The sequence below is a fragment of the Notolepis coatsorum genome (genome assembly GCF_963971535.1).
Source record: "Notolepis coatsorum genome assembly, chromosome: 19".
NCBI lineage: Eukaryota > Metazoa > Chordata > Actinopteri > Aulopiformes > Paralepididae > Notolepis > Notolepis coatsorum.
Genome location: NC_140183.1, coordinates 87,803,404 through 87,819,514, shown reverse-complemented (window position 1 = coordinate 87,819,514; position 16,111 = coordinate 87,803,404).

Genomic DNA, 16,111 nt, shown 5'->3' with positions numbered 1-16,111 from the left:
CCTACTTTGGCTTGCAATGGATAAGTTCCTACTTTGGCTTGTGGTGGGCTTATCCTGAGTGTGTTGAATCCCTAATGGTGGTCATCTCAACTATCTTGCACCTTGTTGTCTTCCTCCCTCCCTCCTCCAAATCCATTTCCTCTTGGCCCGCGCTCTGCAAAGCCACATCCTAGTAGCAGACAGCAAAAGCATGTGTATTTTTTTTGTCTGCTCAGGATTTCAGCTTTTGCTTTTAGCGCCGGTCGTTTTGGAAATGTCCCGAATTTTCCCTTCAGCGGATCTTTTTTCCACCGCAGACATTTTGACGTGTCATAGATGGGTGTAAACAGCTGTAACTAATAACCATAATATTGGGCTCACTCCATTTTGATGTGCCAGGGGGCCCTGGTACCACGCACACTGACTCACTGGCACACCTAAATTAAACGGATCCATCATTATTAATATGATCGGCTACACAGCGCTGCGTCTACCCATCTACGACACGTCAAAATGTCTGCCGTGTCAAAAAGAAGGTCTCGGCCCTCCTCCCGCGGTCACATCCTTGAGTAGAGTGGATGGATGTTTTACGATTAAGGGGTTTTCTACGTGACCTCCTCCTCGTCCGAGCCGTAAAGCTTGTAAAGCCATTACCGTTTTCCGTGCCTGTTTTCATGTGTCAGTCCGGTGGATATAAATACCGTACACTCAGAGAAACCCGAGGAGCCAGGTTAGATGTAGGACTTCGAGAGATGAAGTCATGTCACTCTATAGCCGGCGGTTCATCTGGTTAAATGTTCAACCAACACAACCGAGTCTCTTTCCACTCCGGGATCATCCGTCTCACAGGCGGCTCACCTCCGCTGACTTCTTGGCTCGCCGGCCGGCTTCATGTCGTCCTGCTCTGCAGACACCGCTGAGGACGAGCCGGCAGAGCGCGTTTAAAAAAAAACACGTTTTCTTAACCCTTTCACTGCCACACCACCAAAAGGGTTGACCCTTTCACTGCGACAATATACAGAAGGTTAACCCTTTCACTGCCACACGACAGACGGTTAACCGTCTGTCGTGTGGCAGTGACGGGGTTATAAGTAACCGTCTGTTGTGTGGCAGTGAAGGGGTTAACCTTCTGTAGTGTGGTAGTGGAAGGGTTAAAGGTTGATTTGAAGCACCGCACATGCTGACATTGCATAAATCTGGGTAGGTGGGTGAAGAACGAGATGTGCCTTACTGCAGACTTGAATGGGTAATTATTATATGAAAATGACATTTCCCCCCAAAGTTTAATTCAAAGCATGGTTCTTCCGACATCGTATAACGGTCTGGGCCGGGTTTTTAAAAGAGTCGTGCAAATGAGACGCTTGGCCGCTGAGTTGGACGGTGGTTGCGCGTGGAGAGAGGGGAGTGACAGACTGCTGGACGAGGAAGGTGACACTAAGGCCTGGGGTTTAAATGTGCGCTGCAGCGGCCCACTGAACCAGCGAGCGGGTGGGGAGGCTAGGTGTGATGGCGTCAATACCGGCGCTCTAAGCCTCTCTTCCCCTCTCCTCCTCTCCTTTCCTCTCCTCCCCTCCTTTCCTCTCATCCCCTCCTTTCCTCTCATCCTCTTCCTGGGAGGAGTTGGATGCTTGCCTAAGACAAACTCCTAATCCCTCCCTTCTTTACAGTATCTCTGCAGTTGGGTGGGGGGGGGGGGGTTACAGGTCAGATATAAATAAGAAATATCTATTCTTAACACTATTTACAGGCTTAATGTCTCCACTGGAGTTACTCACACATGCATCTATCACACGGGTATGATTGCTATGACTTGGTGTGTGTGTGTGTGCATGCATGCGTGTTTGTGTGTATATGCAACAAAGGGAAGAAATTATCTCCATGATTGAACATTACAGGTGCGAGGAATGTGCGCAGAGCCATTCAAGCTGCACCATCATCCTAACGCAGTATATTTATTGAGCGGGGTTGGTGTGTCATGTCGCAAAGTAGGGTTTATGGTTCAGCCTGTTAAACCTGCAAAGGCAAACAGTGGTCCCGTTTGTTTTTGTTGGATGTTTTTCTTTAGTGTTTGTGCAGTTGTGTTAATCACTTCCAGGTCGCACAGCTGCGCTTGACCCCTGACCTTAACACTTAATCCATCCAGGCCATCCCAGGCATTCCTGTCTATGACGGTTTTGGCATGCAAATGTGAATCTTTTTAGTAGGTAATAACATTTGAGAATTGTAAGATTGATTTCATTGCTGTTGACATTCATGCAGATTTGTTTTTCCGTTCCTACCTATCCCCACCTGTCCCTAACATATATAAGGGATAATGCCTATGATGTGCTACATTAACATACAGTATAAGGGATAAAGCCTATGATGTGCTACATTAACATACAGTATGTAAGGGATAATGCCTCAGACAAACTGACATTAACATATCGTTAGCCTCATAGCATAATTGCCTAAGTCATTTTTCAAGACTTTTGGAAAAGAAGAAAAAACTAATTTTGGCACAAGTCACATGAGTGAGTTAGGCAGAAAGGGATTCTTAAAATAACAAGGTTCTGATTGGCTGAGGACACAGCCACTAAGCCAGGGTGGTGCAGCAGTGTGAGCAGAGTAGAGTTAGGCAGAAATATCAATTTGGCCAAAAAATTACTTAGGCAATTATGCTATGAGGCTAACGATATGTAAGTGATAATGCTTCTAACGAGCCCTACATTAATATAGTCATGTCCATAAATATTTGTACATCAACACAATTTTCATCATTTTGGCTCTGTACACCACCACAATGGATTTGAAATGAAACAATCAAGATGTGCTTTAAGTGCAGACTTTCAGCTTTAATTTGAGGGTATTTACATCCAAATCAGGTGGAATTACAACCATTTCTATATGTGCCTCCTCCTTTTTAAGGGACCAAAAGTAATCGGACAATTGGCTGCTCAGCCGTTCCATGGCTAGGTGTGTTGTTATTCCCTCATTATTTCGTTTACAAGGAGCAGATAAAAGGTCTAGATTTAATTTCAACAGTGGTATTTGCACTTGGAATCGGTTGCTGTCAACTCTCAATATGAGGTCCAAAGAGCTGTTGTTATTGAGTGAAACAGGCCATACTGCGAAAGTAACCAAATAATTTTTAAGGCAAAGAAGTGGAATGTTATACAATGCATGGCCAAATCAATAATCTGACTTGAATCCAATTGAACATGTATTTCACTTGCTGGAGACAAAACTGAAGGGGAAATGCACCACCGCTGAACAAACTGTTACCAGTACTGCACCGCTGAACAAACTGTTACCAGTACTGCACCGCTGAACAAACTGTTACCAGTACTGCACCGCTGAACAAACTGTTACCAGTACTGCACCGCTGAACAAACTGTTACCAGTACTGCACCGCTGAACAAACTGTTACCAGTACTGCACCGCTGAACAAACTGTTACCAGTACTGCACCGCTGAACAAACTGTTACCAGTACTGCACCGCTGAACAAACTGTTACCAGTACTGCACCGCTGAACAAACTGTTACCAGTACTGCACCGCTGAACAAACTGTTACCAGTACTGCACCGCTGAACAAACTGTTACCAGTACTGCACCGCTGAACAAACTGTTACCAGTACTGCACCGCTGAACAAACTGTTACCAGTACTGCACCGCTGAACAAACTGTTACCAGTAGGTTACTGCACCGCTGAACAAACTGTTACCAGTACTGCACCGCTGAACAAACTGTTACCAGTACTGCACCGCTGAACAAACTGTTACCAGTAGGTTACTGCACCGCTGAACAAACTGTGAAACAGAAATAACTTATAACCTCCGTGTGTGAGGATGCTGCACCTTATAACACGTAGAGCACTTTAATGATATGTTGTGAATAGGTCTATAATAATATTTAGCTGTTGTTGTTCGTTGTCTCTGCCTCTGTTGTTGGTATTATAGTCTGTTTATCTGACGATCGCTGTATGGCACATGATGCTTTTCCAAAAGGACAATACATATATATCTATCTATCTAAAGCGCCCTGGGCTCAGCTCCGGCCCAATGCTGACAGACACACTCCAACACAGAGAGAGAGAGAGAGAGAGAGCATGCATACAACACGTGTGTGTGTGCACAGCATCTGTTTATGTATGTGGATGTTTGTATGTTCAGGACAGGTGAGGATAGGGAGGAACAGAAAAAATAAATCTGTGAATGTCGACGGCAATGAAATGGATCTCAAATTAATAACTCTTAAAAAGGGTTTGCATGCCAAATCCCTCATAGACAGGAATGCCTGGGATGTACTGGATGGATATTTTCATTGGATATCACTGCACATATGATTCATCAGTACATTTCACAGGATTTCAATGTAATAATCCAATTATTGACCAACACAGGGTTATTAATCGTTAGGTGAATGCATCCCACAGCTATAGCTTGTTATTGTAGCGATGTGTAAAGGTCAAAGTCCTCCCATCTGTCTGGACCACACTGTGCACCTCCTGGGAGGGCCGGAACCACAAGGAAACAAACAAGCAAAGAGAGAGGGGCAGAGACCGAGAGAGGTGCGGGAAAAGTGTGTCGGTGGACATTGGGTCACACTGGTGCTAATTTTATCCTCGAGTAAGGTTTCACCTCAGGGGTGGAAGGGGGGGGGGGGGGGGGGGGGGCAGACGGCCGGGGGACCCTGGGTGGTGAGAGGGAGAGAAGAGGGTAGGAAAGGTGACAGGGTGGACATTGGCGTGAGACGAGTGAGTCAAGAAGTGGAACTTTAGGAGGATCTCCCTCCCTCAGAGGCAAAACCCCAACTAGAGATCATCTGGATACACAGTACACATACATAGAGATCATCTGGATATACAGTACACATACATAGAGATCATCTGGATACACAGTACACATACATAGAGATCATCTGGATATACAGTACACATACATAGAGATCATCTGGATACACAGTACACATACATAGAGATCATCTGGATACACAGTACACATACATAGAGATCATCTGGATACACAGTACACATACATAGAGATCATCTGGATACACAGTACACATACATAGAGATCATCTGGATACACAGTACACATACATAGAGATCATCTGGATACACAGTACACATACATAGAGATCATCTGGATATACAGTACACATACATAGAGATCATCTGGATATACAGTACACATACATACACATCATCTGGACAATATTTCTTTAATTTGTCCCCTTTTCTCTGTTACAGTTCGAGAGGCCATTTTATCATCTTGCCAGACCGTCATTGTAAATAAATAAATAAAAAATAAAATAAACCACAGATTGTAGAGGACATGAACTTGTGCAATACAGTGCCTTGTGTCGCTCATGTGACTCATTACACTAGGAAGTGAGAAGGACTTGGTTGGTCTCCATTTTAAATGTTTCTGGTAACGTTGTGTGGCTCTGTGTTTGTGATGTAAATGTAATGTAATTATTTTGATGAGCAAGACGGTGTGCGAGTTCTTCCTTCCTTTGGAGTCCTACCTGAGAACTTTGTACACATACCGCATTGCGCATGCATCACTAGCACCACTGACGAATGACAAAACTCATCAGCCATTTTGACTTGTCATAGATGGGTAAACAAAGGTGTAACCATAGATATTAGAATATTCACACCTTGTTTATCCATCTGTGGTATATTGATCACATAATAGTTAATATTATGATATAAGTAAGGGATAATGTATAGCTATACGAGGTCATTGTCGCAAAATAATTGACCGACACGGAGTTTAGAACACAGAGGCGCCTCGCCGAGGTGTTCTAAACGCAGTGAAGGTCAATTATTTTGCGACAATGACAGAGTATAGCTATACATTATCCCGCTTATTACATGGCTAACTTACTAACAATATACCTAATTCATTTTACACCATCGACAAGACGAGATCAAATGCAGACGCAGTTGTTCTGTTGCTCCGCTGTGTGTTCGCCGGCAGCCGGCAGGTGTGTGGTCTGATTGCACTGATGAGTGCAGCTGTGCATAATGGTAATGCTTAGCTTTCGTGACTGCGACCAAAATGCTTGATTGTGATTGGTCAATAGCGCTCTGTTACCCGTATCAGCGGTCATTATTGCGCGTTGCCCATGACAGCGGTCAGTTATCGAGAAATAATTCACCGCTGTCAGGGGCAACCGAGCGCTATTGACCAATCACTATCAAGCATTTTGGCGAATGTTAAAACGCATGTAATAACGCACTTTAGTTTATATATTGTATATTTTGTATATTGTTTTTTTCTTTTGACTTTTTCTTTTTTTTACTGTATGAAGCACAATCTCATGGGGCTCATATAGAACCAAGCATTTCACTGTAATGTACATTATATGTGACAAATAAAACAAAACTTGAACTTGATTATGTTTACTTAGGCTCTGTGGGTGATTTATCCCCAAATGGTTTATCCCCCAAATCCAATCTGTCACCACCAACAAGTCTATTAGAAAACTGTGCAACCATTGGATTATTGTGTCTTGCTGTTCTCCCTCTCATGTTCAACATTGACTCAAATAGTACTATTTTCAATGTTGTCTAATGTGGCTTTCAGTTAAGTGCCCACATCCATGACAAGCTTATTATGACTTGGGAAAATCTTTTATTACAAATTGAATTTCAGCCCCTAAAACTGAAGGAAATGTAATAAAAAGTAACCTGAATGCCTGACATACTCATTCTCATTAAAAGAAAATCAGTCAGTATAAACATAACATATGTGCTCAACTCCATACAAGCATGATTGTTGAAACACTAGGGGCTAGATCCACAAAGAATGGATTGCACGGAGCAAGTTGCACCCTTACTTACAATTCATTATGAATTGAAAATGGGGGACCCTGATGTAAACAAGACGAAAGTCCCCCTTAACAATTGTGTGTATTGAGCCGTACTGTATTGTACCCATTCTGCAATCTGTTAATAAAGTTTTCATTCAATCAATCAATCTGCACGGTGATTGATTGAATGAACATTTTATTAACAGATTGCAGAATAATTGTAAGTAAGGGTGCAACTTGCTCCGTGCAATCCATTCTTTGTGGATCTAGCCCTCTGTCTTTCTTTATAGTATATTATGGTAGTCCAATGTTTCTTAACATCTAATAGTTTCACCAACACCATTGGGCCCCCCCCCCAGCCTATGGGCCCCAGGGCTTAAGCCCCCGTAAGCCCTTGCATTAATGCAGCCCTGACTGTGAACCTAGACTCATCACTACGAGATTGGTGGAATAAGAAAACGAGGCCTGCCAGAGGAGACTACTCTCTGGAAATGATGTACATTTTGCCAAAGCTTTTGAGGTGGCTCTCACCATGGAGAGAGCTGACGGAGACGTCAGTTGAGAGGGACGGAGAGTGAAAGCGTCGGGGCGGCAAGCGGTCACACAACGTGAGGCCACGGGGTTACAACTGTTACAGGTGCAAAGGGAAAAAGAATCACCTGGCAAACGTGCCATTTCAGAGACAGACTAAATGTCTCGGTATAGCGGTGGCAAGACTGGACACACGAAAGAGGCACGTCATTCCAAGACACAGACTGAGAGTGTAAAGGAATTCACAATCACAGGACAGCAAGAGAAACACACAAGACACAGATTTGGAGATGTTCACTGTTTTCAACGGACACAAGTGAGGATGCTGACCTGTATAAACATTCTCGGTAGCCCATGTTGATTTAAAGATGGAAATAGATACTGGGGCTGCAAGGAGTATCATGTCACTGGGGACATACGAGAAGAAATTCTCACATCTGCCACTTCAGAGAACTAATGTTAAGCTTAAAGCTTAATAATGGAGGTCGCATTCCTGTTGTGGGGCAGCCCACAGCTAAGGTGCTTTATGAGGGTCAAACAGAGGACTTGCCACTTTTACTTGTTAACCCTTTCACTGTAGTGTCACAGTGAAAGGGTTAACCCTTTGGTAGTGTGGTAGTGACAGGGTTAAGGGAAATGGATCAACTGTGTGTGGCAGAAATTGGCTAAGGAAGCTAAACTGGCAGCGGATAAAGTATCTGAACGAAACAAAGCGTCACATGGTGAAGAGATGAATAAACACTCGGGTGTTCAGGGACATAAAAAGCCTCATGTACCTCCTACATTTTGCAAACACAGTCCTAAATGATGAACGATCGTTGCATTTAAATAGTGCTTTTTTTCTAGACAGACTCAAAGTGCTTTTCTTTTTTTACAATGTAAGGTGGAAATTGCCTCCTTCACCACCACTGTGTCGCACCCAGGCTCAATGGCTGCCCCACACTGGCTGCCAGGCACACATCACACACCACACACAATGGCTGGAAAAGCCTCAGTAGACAGGGATTGATATCAGCCAATTAAGAGGGGGGGGGGTGATTAGGTGGCCTTGATGTCAGAGATCTCATTGGGAAGTTGGCCAGGACCTCTCCCATTTGCTATGAAAGAGAGAGTTGATTCAAGATTCAAGATTGTTTATTGTCATGTGCACAGTTAAACAGACAGTTTGCCATACAATGAAAATCGTACTTAAATCATACTTGTATTTAAATATGGTTAAGTTAAGTATTGTGTGATTTTGTGTGAAGGGCGGACTAGCAATGTAAGATTTTCATGAAAGAGAGAGTTGAGGAAGAGTTCAGGCGACTGGAGGAAGCTAACATCTCCAGTTAGGCAGAGTGAATGGGCAGCACCAATAGTGCCAGTGAAACCGGTCTTATTTGACATGCCCTGAGTGGGAGTTGAACCCCGGTCTCCCGCTCCGCGGGCGACATCGCCGACCGCTACACCGAGAGGGTGAACTCACCTCTTGTTAATGGCTCTGGATGCCTCTGGGGGAGTGAGTTTACTTGCAGTACCGCTTAACGTCCACAGCCACTTCACTACACTGTCCATCGTGACTGTGGATAGACACACGGTACCTCCGTTACACCAGTGGAGAAATTAGATAAGTAAGTCAATTTGTATATGTGGGGATTATATAATGTGTCAGTAAATCAGGCAGTTGAAACGGACACCTTTCCATTGCCTGGTTTGGAGGAACCTTTAGTGACCCTTAGTGGAGGTAAGGTCTTCTCTAAGATAGACTTAGCAACAGTTTACCAGCAGGTGTTACTGGATGATGACAAGACCCACTGGGAATGTTTGTATATAGTTTATCTTTGGGATTAGTTCTGCACCGTCCATATTCCAGTGGACACTGGACGATGGGATGAAAGACTTCCCTGTGGTAGTTCTGCTGAATGACCTGCTCATCAACGGTTACAGGAAGATGGATGATGAGTGAAACGCTCTCTAGCCAAATTCACACTTTTCGCGTTTCACTCATAGTCCATTTTCCCGTAGGCTTAGGTACTCTATTTGAGTTTAGCCAAATTCACAACCCTTGTGCATGCCTAGCAATGGTGGAGCTCACTGGGCTTAAGAGATGAAATGATACATCATGTTTAAAGCCATATAATTTTAACTGTTTACTATTTAAAAAAAATTTTTTTACCCATGTTTAACATTACACATATTTTTGAATTTTAACCACTTAAATTAGTGTTTGTTTGATACCACGTCAGTTTTTATTGAAAAAAAACTGATAAACCGCCATATTCACCATATATCTATTATTTTTTTCCACTACTTTACAGCATATCAAAACGGGACAAAATTCCTGTGAATAAGAATCTGCCATTATAAAAAAGAAAGGTTGACTATTTCGGTCAGAAATACCGGTCAGAAATAGCCGTTAGTAAGCGTTAGTAAGCACCGGTTAGTACTAATCTATTACTAAAAGGTATGTATTGTATGTATTTTGAATGCCTGGTGTAATTATTCTGTTTATTTATCGATATATGATGTGAAAATTAGAGATTAGAGATAAAAAAAAATAAAAAAATAGACTTGCGGTTTTATGGCGGTTTTATAGCGGTTTTATTAACATGGAAGTGGATGGGAGTAGAAAAAGGGACCAGGGGTAAAGAAGGCACTAAACACTATAACTATTGTTTTAGAGTGTTTCATATTATAAGCTTTTCACACAATGAACATATATGTAAAATTAAGATATTTACCCAATTTCATGAAATAATAATAAACACAGACACCGCTGTGCTCACACACACACTCAAAATATTTCAAAAAAGTAGAAAAAGGGACCAGGGGTACACAAGGGTTAAACTCAAATAGAGTACATACATAAGCCATGTACTAGATGAGCGTGGCCAGTGGTGCAGTCGTAATATCAGAACTGCCTGGACGCCACGTGCACGCGCACGCGCATACATGTTCCCTCGCGTGCGCACAGAACAGATGATTATTATGCATAAATAGTAGGAAACATGTTTGTATAGGAAATTACTAGTTTTAGTTTAGTTTTTGTAAATATTGCCTTGAAATAGAGAAGCTGAAAAGGGTAGCAGGATGTAGCCTTCAATATGTAAAGAAGTTATATTGTCAACAGATATGGTTGAAAAACAAACAATGTTTTAAATGTAGTTACAATTTCTTTAATTGAATTAACTTAAACTAGAAAAGTAAATACAAACTAAATTAACAATGTAACTTAGTTTACAGAAGGACAGTTTCCTTCTGAAGCACAACCTAACGTCTCATCCTTCCAGTCGGGACCACAGCTCAAGCAAACCCCCACCAATTGGTACAGGGCTTGTATTTTGGTTTGGCTCTTCTCGTTCTTTGTTATGCTATCGGTATCCTATTATTATGCAAAGTCTAGGTGATAGATAAGCGCCGGGTACTTGGCGCACGGCGCGACGAGTCCAGTGAAAATTGTGAACGCATCAGCGAACTGCTAGGATGGCGTGGTACCCCGTGGTACCACCACTGCATCACTGAGGCATTCGGACTTCACAGGACAAGGTGAGAGTGATACAGAACGCTCCTGTACCTACCAACGTCAGGGGGGCGACAGTGGCTCAGGAGGTAGAGCAGTCGTCTGGTAATCCGGTTCCCGGTTCGATTTCCGACTCCCAGCTTCTCGAAGTGTCCTTGAACAAGACCCCTTAACCCCTAACTGCTCCCGATGAGCAGGTTGGCACCTTGCATTTACATTTTGTCACTTAGCTGACGCTTTTATCCAAAGCGACTTACAAGTTTTGTACGACAAGTCAGCAGGAAGGGCACAACTCTATCAGCTGAGTAACAAACAAAGTGTTCAAACTTGAGTGATACAGTGTCGAGTGTATGTTAGTATATTAGGACGAGTGCACGACAGTAGAGGACAGTAAGAAGGTTAGTATTTATTTAAAAAAGAAAAAATCAAATATTTCAAAAATAATACCTTGCATGGTTGCCTCTGCTGTCGGTGTGTGAATGGGTAAAATGTGAGGAACAAATTGTAAAGTGCCTTGGATAAAAGCACTATATAAATGCAATTTGTTTTTTTAAACAATGTTTTTATTGCATTTTCTTTTTTCATACGTACATACATAAAGACATTAACACAGGACAACAAGTAAAAAGACACCCTTCAATCCCCTCCCTTCCCTAATCATAATTTGAATTGACATTTACGCAGACATATTACAATAATAAAAACAAATATTAAATAAATTATAAGAGATCACAAAAATACTAATAACAATACAAAATAAATAAAAATATATATAAAAAATATATATTATATAATATATATATTATATATACAAAAATAAATATAAATGCACCATTTACCATTATGTCAAGGAGCTCCAGGCTTTTCTGGGACCTTTTGATTATTATTGAAGATTTGCGCCACAGCAAAGCACAGTCTTAGCAGCACCACTCTACAGACTGCTCAGAGGGCACACAGCTTTGAAATGGACTGAGGTGGAACAGGTTGCGTTTGTTAAAGGAACACACCGACATTTGGGGAAATTAGCTTACCGTCTTCTCCAGAGAGAGACAAGAAGATAGATACCAGTTTCCTCTCTGCGTTCAGTAGAAAGCTATCTGGCTGCACGTTAGCCTAGCTCAGCACAATGGATGGAAGCGGACAGCCTCTCCCGAAGGCTAACTGGCACTTCCATTCATTGTGCTAATTTTAAGTGTAAAGAACTGCTGACTATTGACAAGGTTTTAGCCCACTATGACCCCAGTCTACCGCTCACCTTAGCATGTGATGCCTCTGCACATGGCATCGGAGCAGGTATCCAGCACACTATGCCAAATGGAGGAGGAGCGACCAATTGCTTATGCCTCCTGAATACCTTCCCCAGCAGAGAAAACATCTTCTCAAATAGAGAAGGAAGCTCTAGTGAGTGTGGTGTGAAGAAATCACACTTAAGGCCTCTGCATGCTACAGAAACTTCAAAGCAACTGCAACACAACATCGACAAAGCAACAGTGTTTTAGACACTCTGCCTTTATGCTTCTGCAACATCGACGCGCAAAGTTAGTTTAACTAAAGTTAGTTTAACTAAAGTTAGTTTAGGTTCGTGTTAACGTTAGATAATGTACAAAATAAACGTATTTCCGGTGATTTTAGATGTCGCTCTTTTATTTTGAAATCCCCCGACCGGAAGTGTTATAGTGTCTGTTGCTAGCAGCTTAACTTTCTGTGCTTTTCGAGCTAACGTTACCGTAACGTCATTAGTTTCCAATGGAGAGGACCTCGGCTCACATGCAGCTCAAACTACCTATTGGAATAAATTAATTGATTGATGTTTAACTTGTCCCTGTGTGTGTCCAGTCATTTCGACTAGCAAACGTTGTATTTAACGTTAAAGTTACCTCAGGATACCATTGTATTTAGTTGGTTAGCTATGTAGCTAATGTGGATAGCATTTTGTATAGCACCAATGCTAGCTGGCTGGCTACAGCTTTATTTACTAAATTATGGAGGCTTTTTAATCGTCAAGGTAAGAGAGCATTTGTCATGATCAACTGAAGGCGTATGCTATGGAACAATATGTGCTTGGGTTTTCAGAAAAAGGCCAGCTATGTGACGCTAATTATTTAGCATCAACGCTGGCTGGCTACAACAATGGCAGATGGTATTCTCTGCAAGACCAATATTATTCTATGACAGCCCCGCCCCCATTCGCTAACCAACCAATCACTGCTACGCAATATCAACGCAACGGTTGTTTAGGTTAGATTTTGGAGACATGTACGCAGCATCCTCGCAACACAGTGTACAAGACCCTAAACAACAACCGCGCTGAAATCGCGCTGATGTTGTGTTGAAGTTGCTTTGAAGTTGCTGTAGCATGTAGAGGCCTTTACTGACCATTGCCCCTACTCAGGGCCGCCTGAGAGAAATGCGAGGCCCTGTGCGAGATTTAAACGCGACCCCCCCCCCCCCCCCCCCCCCAAAAGGTAAACAAAAAAATATATATATATAATAATTTTTTTTTTTTTTTTTTCATACAGTCAACATATTCTTAAATAATAGCGCTGCCCGAGGCTGGGCATGATACAGTCAACATATAGCAAGAGAGAGAGCGAGAGAGAGCTCCCGTTCTACAGTCAATATACAGTGTACAGAGAGAGAGAGAGAGAGAGAGAGAGAGAGAGAGAGAGAGAGAGAGAGAGAGACACATTGGAAAGAAATTGAAATGCTATTTGGCCCTAAACAGAGAGTACACAGTGGCAGAATACCTGAGCACTGTGACTGAAGATCCTTGACTAGGTACAGACTCAGCGAGCACAGCCTAGCCATCGAGAAAGGCCGCCATAGGCAGACTGTGTGTGTTAGAAAGAGAGAGAGAGAGAGAGAGAGAGAGAGAGAGAGAGAGAGAGAGCATGTGTGTTTGTGTGTTAGAGAGAGAGAGCATGTCTGTGTGTCGTGTGTGTGTGTGTTAGAGAGAGAGCATGTATGAGAGAGATAAGCAAAGATGAGCCCCTAAAGGATATTCAACTTTTAATGGAAGAACAAAACAGAAGGAAAAGATAACTTCACAAAGGCAACATGAATATACATAGATCCAAAAGGACAAAGATCAACACTTAAATCCAAAGAGAAGAGGGTCTATACCAGAGAAAACAAAGTAGCAAGGAGCCAATGGCCGACATCAGCTAAATAGGCTAACTGCAAATAGAGTAGCCACTAGCCAGGTACTGACACCAGGCCACACACAGCTTTGGCCAACGCTACCCAAGCTACACAAACGACCAAGACAATTCACACACAGTACATGTCGTATCTCCAAATGTTGTGAAGTAACATATGTTTTGCCTGGAAAAAAACATCGTTATTAACAAAACATTCGGGAGGGGAAGGAAGGAAGAGTGGGGTAATGTCCAATGGACATCTTACCTGCACCAAGGAACGCAGGGCGAAAGGCCGCAACACAGGTCTCCACGTTGACGAAAGCTATGGCCGGAGCCTTGTCATGGTGCAGGCCCGACTACATCTTCTGTCAAAGATGATGTCGTAGTCAGAGTGCCAGGGCCTGCTATTCTCACGGCTAATGTCAATGGTCGTAGCACAAGCTAACAGCTAACTCTAGGCTAACTGATAGCATCAAGCTAACGTTCCCAGCCGAGCGAAAACGAGCAGCTAACGTCGTAGCTAAACAGCTAACTGGCTAACAGTTAGCTCAACCCGGCTATCGCTAACCATTAGCTAACGCAGAAGCAAGCTATGCGGCTACCACTGAAAAACTGTACAACGTGAGAAAAGCAATACAGGCCAACACTTCAGACAGCCGCTGTGTTTTCCTCTTCTCATACGAAGAGAGAAGGGAAAAAGAAGGCAATACACGTCCCACTACAGAGTGGTGTTTACCATAGCGGTGCCGGCAACAAGTCCCTCGCGGACTATAGCCGACTTGAGCATGGAGATATTCTCATAATGAAACACCAAGCTCACCTCCCTCGCACCAGCTGCTGACACCAGGCCACACACCGTTAGCTACTAGTACTACAACAGCTAGTCGGCCCGTTTGGCTCCCGAGAGAGAGAGAGAGAGAGAGAGAGAGAGAGAGAGAGAGAGAGAGAGAGAGAGAGAGAGAGAGAGATATCCACGGCGGGAATAGAATAGAGTGCATTAAAAACTCACCAAACGTCCAAGAGGATGGAGACAACCTCGTGGAGTTGACGAAGTTCATCTGCCGAACGACCGTCCTCTTCATCTTGGCATAACAATGCTGCACGCGCTGTCTCTAGGTTAGCTAACGCTAGTTAGCCTTTAGCTAAGCTAGCTACTAGCCGACATCATCATGGCTATATCCCGACTGAACCACACGTTAGCACTCAATATTATAACGTAGCTAAAGCTAACTAGCTGTCCCTGTCTTTAGCCGGGATGGTTAGCCTGACTGAACTGTCTAACATGCAACAACTTTCATCTTCAGTCCATCTGCCGAACAATGTCCTCTTCATCTTGGCTGGCATAACCTCCAATGCTGAACGCGCGAAATAGTCAGACGCTACCTTACCTGTAACCCCTCCCCTCATTGAAACCAATTCTGCTGCCTGCAGAGCCTCAGAGCTGCCTCCGATAGTGTCTGCAGAGCCTCAGAGCCAGGAACAAGTCAGACACATTCTACAAACGTGTCTAATGTGAAATATATAAGCATATAAGCAAAACTAGATTTTAGGTCTGTGATGAAAAAGGGCCTCGCGGGAAGGGGGCCTCGCAAAAAAAAAAAAAAATAATAATAATAATAATAATAATAATAAAAAAAAAATGTTAATAAAAAAAAAAAAAATGTGCGAGGCCCCCCTTCCCGCGAGGCCCTGTGTGACCGCACTGCTCGCACACCCCCTGAGGCGGCCCTGCCCCTACTGACACTCTTTGGTTAGCGCACTGGCTACACTGGCTGCTGCACACATTAGAGGTAATTATATCATCACCGTATGACTACTGCATAGTCTACCACATAGTCTACCACATAGTCTACCACATAGTCTACCACATAGTCTAACACATAGTCTACCACATAGTATATCACATAGTCTACCACATAGTCTATCACATAGTCTAACACATAGTCTACCACATAGTATATCACATAGTCTACCACATAGTCTACCACATAGTCTAACACATAGTCTACCGCATAGTCTATCACATAGTCTACCACATAGTCTACCACATAGTCTACCACTCTACCACATAGTCTACCACTCTACCACATACTCTACCACATAGTCTACCACTCTACCACATAGTATATCACAACAAGTCAGAAGAGCACAGTGATGCTG